Below are 5,047 nucleotides of genomic sequence, written 5' to 3'. Positions count from 1 at the left end.
CATCTCATGTAAAAGACATTTCTTCAGCTACTGAAGGTGGCCACCTCCACTCCATATGGCATTTCGTAAATTGTAAAAAATTGCTTCCCATCCTTCTCAGTCTTTCCACTTTTCAAAGTTATGGCAGCCTCTGGCTCAGTCTGGGTCCAGATTAGGATTTAAACTGACAAAGGAAAATGTTAGTAAAATCCTCCGCTCAGAAATAATCAATCATCTTCCTGTTTAAGGATGAGTTATTAGCCCTTTTAGAAGAAGTTGATCCACTTAAATACTACTCTTCTGAATGCTGGGTCTCATTTACTCTTGATGCCCTAAGATGATTTTAATCTGGCATCTGGGGCTAGGGTCTCCCTGTCCTTCCATTATACATTTTTTCTTTTTTTCTGAGAAATTCTGAACACATAGATATCCTTCCTAAATTTAGATCCTCTATTTTGACTTTCTTTTCTTTTCTTTTTTTGAGACAGAGTCTCACTATGTCTCCCTCGGTAGAGTGCCATGTCATCATAGCTCACAGCAACCTCAAACTCTTGGGCTTAAGCCATTCTCTTTCCTCAGTCTCCCAAGTAGCTGGGACTACCGGGCACCAGCCACAACACCCAGCTATTTTTTTGTTGTGGTTGTCATTGTTGTTGTTTACTGGCCGGGCTGGGTTCAAACTGCCACCCTTGGTGTATGTGGCTGGTGCCGTAACCACTGTGTTACGGGTGCTGAGCCTTTGACTTTGTTTTTATACTATAGCCAGGTAAGGGATTTCTTTCAGAGAGCTTTGTACTGCTTGATGAAAGAGCAAATCTGAAAATCATCAAGAATTTCCCTCTAGTAGTACTTGAGATTCTCCTGGGAGTCCCTCCCCTTGTTGTCACAGCATTTGACGCTTCTGATCAAATGTTTTTGAATAGTGGTGAATATTTATTGAGCACCTGCTCTGAACCAGGCTGGGTGCTGTGTTCCTGTGTATTGTCCATTCCCAGGTCTCCAGTGCGACCTGCTCTCTGATAGATCCCAAATCTATGTCTCTGGCCCAGGCTGCCCTCATTTCTGTGTGGTTGCCACACACCTGCTGGAAGGTGGAGATAAGCACAGCAAATACTACAACCACCTGCCCAGTATTAGAAGACCTCCATGCTTGTCTTCCTTTCCATCCTCTGCTGAATCTTCAAGCCCCAAGAGGAAAAGAAGCAGCACGTTTTTCATCTTTGAATCCTTCTTCGGTCCTTGGCTTAGTGTTTTACACGCAATAGTGGCTCAATTGTTTATTGATTTCAAAGGTAACATTGTATCTCCAGTTTGTCTAACTCAAGGCAAGTGGGAAGAAATGACATTGGCAACTTTGGCCACTAGATGGCAGACCACCCTTGAGGGTCGGCAGGAAACTCCCGACCTGTTAAATTCCAAATGTCTCTAAGATTTTAGTAGGAAAGCAAATCTTGCGTTATGGTAGTCTCTAATCTCAACCATTTGAAACAAAGTATCAACCAGGCTTTTTATTGGTATTAGTGTCAACTACTAATTACTCATTTTTAGGAGAAGAGAATGTTTGGGGACAATGTGCAAGTAATTTGTAGCTGATTTTAGAATTAGTCATGTGACAGCTTCTCTGTTTGGCTAATATTAATTTGCATTTCTGAGTGCTACGTGAGCTAAATTAGAAGGCATGAGATAGGGAACTAATCTGAAATGAACAGTCATTTTAAGTAAAATTTAGTTGATGCCATCCTCAGAGTTAAGCCTAAAGGTGGGTTCCCAGTGCTTTTTAGGAAGGCCAGTATGTTAAATGAGGCTGCCTGGCCCTGCCTGCCGGCACACCTGCTAAGCTCACCCCTCTCCTCTGATACCCACCTCCTGTGGCCTCTATGGCCTTGTCTGCCAAATCTGCTGGACTCTCTACTCAACCTCCTGACCCGTGTAGCTTCTGAGAGTCCTTCAGATCTCAGTTCTAGAGCCACTGCTGGAGAGAGATTTCCACAACCACCTATCATATCAGTGATCTATGGCTACTGTAACAAATTCCCCAAATTAGTGGCTTAAAACAACACACATTTATTCTCTTGCAGTACTGGAGGTCAGAAATCTGAACGGGTGAGGCCAAAATCAAGGTGTCAGTAGGACTCCTTTCTCTCTGGAGGCTTTGGGGGGAGAAAACGGTTTTCTTGCCTTCTGCAGTTTCTACTGGCTTCTGCATTCCTTGGCTCGTGACCTCCTTTCCTCTTCAAAGACCAGCAATTACATCAGTCCAACCCTGACTTCTGCTTCTGTGGCATTCCCCTTCTGAACTCTCTTCCCGGGTTAAGGAACCCTGTGAGTACATCGGGCCCACAGATAATCCAGGATTATTTCTTTCTTTTAAAGTCAGCAGATTTGCATCCCTAATTCCACCTAGAAACCCAGCTCCCCTTACTGTGTAATGTAACATATACACAGGGGTGGGGTATTAGGGTGCAGACATATGTAGGGGCCGTGATTCTGCAGACTATAGTCACCTAAGTTAAACACCGGGTTTTAAGCTCTCACAACCAGTTAATGTTTGTTTGTTTATTCAGAGGGTGACACACTCCCCCACTAGCCTGTGTGCTCTAAGGGGCTGCCGATTCCAGTTTTGCTAAGTGTTGTAACTCTACCCGCTACTACTTTGCTCAAATAAAGGCAAATATGTACAGAGGCTGGCCAGTGGGAGATATATGGTGGTCGTCACAGCATTTCCTAACACACATACACACATACACATATGTACGCAGTTTATTGTCGATTTAGTGAACTCCCCAGAGTCCTTCAAGTCTGGGGGAGCCTTGCCTTTGTCGTTCTCTGGCAGACTGACTTGCTGTGTCCTCTGGCATCATGCTCAGAAATCAGACAGGCCTTGTTATAAACCCTGCCTTCTCTACCTGCTATCTGCAAAATGTCAAGCGGTTACTTCATGTTTTTTTTTTCCCTCATCCATAGTGTAGGGAAAATAAAACTTAGTGGGATTGTCATAGGGACCAGTGAGCTACTGATGTGTAAAATGCAAGACACCAGGCCAGCCATGTGGCAAAGATTCGTATGTGTCAAGAAGCATGATGTCCTTAGCATGTTATTTTTTTTTTAATTCTCAGGCTCTAGACAATGACTTGTGGATAGACTTTACAGGTGTGATTGAATTAAAGAAGTCTCCAACACAATGTTGAGTTTAAAACAGTCTCTAGGAATCTGAACATTAAGTGTGGAAATAAGATGTTAAGACAAGCTTTAGGCGTAGGGTTGTGAGTTTTCAAAGACATGAGGAACAGTCTGAAACTATAAAGCTACTAGAAAAAAACAGGATAAAATGCTTTCAGGCATTGTTCTGGATAAAGATTTTATGGGTAAAATTTTAAAAGCACAGGAAATGAAAGCAAAAATGGATAAGTGGGATTATATAAAACTGAACATCTTCTGCACATCAAAGGAAACATTCAAAAGAGTAAAAAGCCGGCCCATAGAATGGAAGAAAACATTTGCAGACCATTCATTCAACAAGGGACTAATATCCAAAATATATGAAGAACTCAAACAAGTCAACAGCAAAAACAAAAATAAAAAACTGACTTATAAACAACGCATAGCAAACATCTCATCTGATTTACAGGCAAAGGATCTGAAAAGACATTTCAAAAGAAGACAGACAGATAAATGAACAAGAAAGATGCAAAAAAAGCTCAACATCCAGGGAGATGCAAATTAAAACTTTATTTTGCAAATTAAATCTTTAGTGAGCTATCTCACCCCAGTTAGAATGACTATGGTCAAAAAGACAGGAAATAACAAGTGCTGGGGAGAAGGAGGCGAAAAAGGAACTCAAACCCTGTTGGTGGGATTGAAATTAGTGCAGTCATTATGGGAAAGGGTATGACATTCCTCAAAAAACTAAAAATAGAACTACCACCAGCCTGAGCAAGAGGGAGACCCCATCTCTACTAAAAATGAAAAATTGGGGCAAGAGGATCACTTGAGCCCAAGAGTTTGAGGTCGCTGTGAGCTACGATACCATAGCACTCTACTGAGGGTGAAAAAGTGAGACTCTGTTCCTTCCCCCACAAAAAATGAACTACCATAAGATCTGAAGGAAGGGAAATTTTTATGTCAAGAGACAGCTGCACCCCACTATTTATGGAATTTGTGAGTGTGTTCACAATAGCAGAGCTTTGGAATCAACCTAAGCATCCATCAGTGATGAATGGATCAGGAAGGTGAGGTGTGTATAAGAATAAAATTCTGTGCCTTACAGCAACATGGATGGGCTCGGCAGACATTTCTTCAATGAAATAAGTCAGGCTCAGGAAAATTATTACATGTTCTCAATCATATATGGCAGCTTAACAAACTGAGCTCCTAGTAAGTATATAGGAGAATTATGATTATTCAAAACTGGCAGGTGAGGGGGCAAGAGGGCTAGGGGGAGGTTGGTTAATGGATTCAAAGTCGCAGCTAGATGGGAGGAGTAGGTTCTAGAAGGAGCACTGTAGGGAGAGTGTCGTTAATGATAATTTATTGGATAGTTTCAAATAGAAGAGAGGATTTTGAATAGAAGAGAAATGAGAAGGGTTTGAGGTGATAGATGTGTTGATCATCCTGATTTGATTATTACACATTATATGCACATGTTGAAGTATCACTCTGTGACCTGTAATACAGATCAGTGGTTCTCAATCTTCCTAATGCTGCAACCCTTTAGAGCAGTTCCTGTGGGTCACAACCCACAGGTTGAGAACCACTGATGTAAATGTACAAATGACTAATTAGTACATGTCAACTAAAAATAATTTAAAAAAATAAATTAGTCTCAGCATGTCACAGAGCCCCACCAGGGGTTGGCTGCCCTCAGCTGAGTGCGTCACCTGTCTCACCTCAGCAACACCCCCTCACTCTCAGTCCATAGGGAGCTTAGTCTCTCTGATCAAGTCCATTTCTCAAGGTTAATGTGTGGATGCTGTCAATTCCCCAAGCCCAGGCTTTCAGAGCACATTAATGGGGAATGCACAGAAAGCCTTTCATTTCAGACTAAAGAAAACACTTTTCCATTGTGGCC

The 5,047-nt window shown here is 42.0% G+C and overlaps 1 pseudogene; it reads left to right on the top strand.

Annotated features, from left to right (window-relative positions):
• Positions 1-5,047, top strand: part of LOC105887873 — a 22,543-nt pseudogene that overhangs the window by 10,320 nt on the left and 7,176 nt on the right.

Source organism: Otolemur garnettii, unplaced genomic scaffold (genome assembly GCF_000181295.1).
Source record: "Otolemur garnettii isolate 467f Iridium unplaced genomic scaffold, OtoGar3 scaffold00141, whole genome shotgun sequence".
NCBI lineage: Eukaryota > Metazoa > Chordata > Mammalia > Primates > Galagidae > Otolemur > Otolemur garnettii.
Note: the sequence above shows the minus strand (reverse complement) of the source record. Positions and strands in the feature narration are given on the sequence as shown.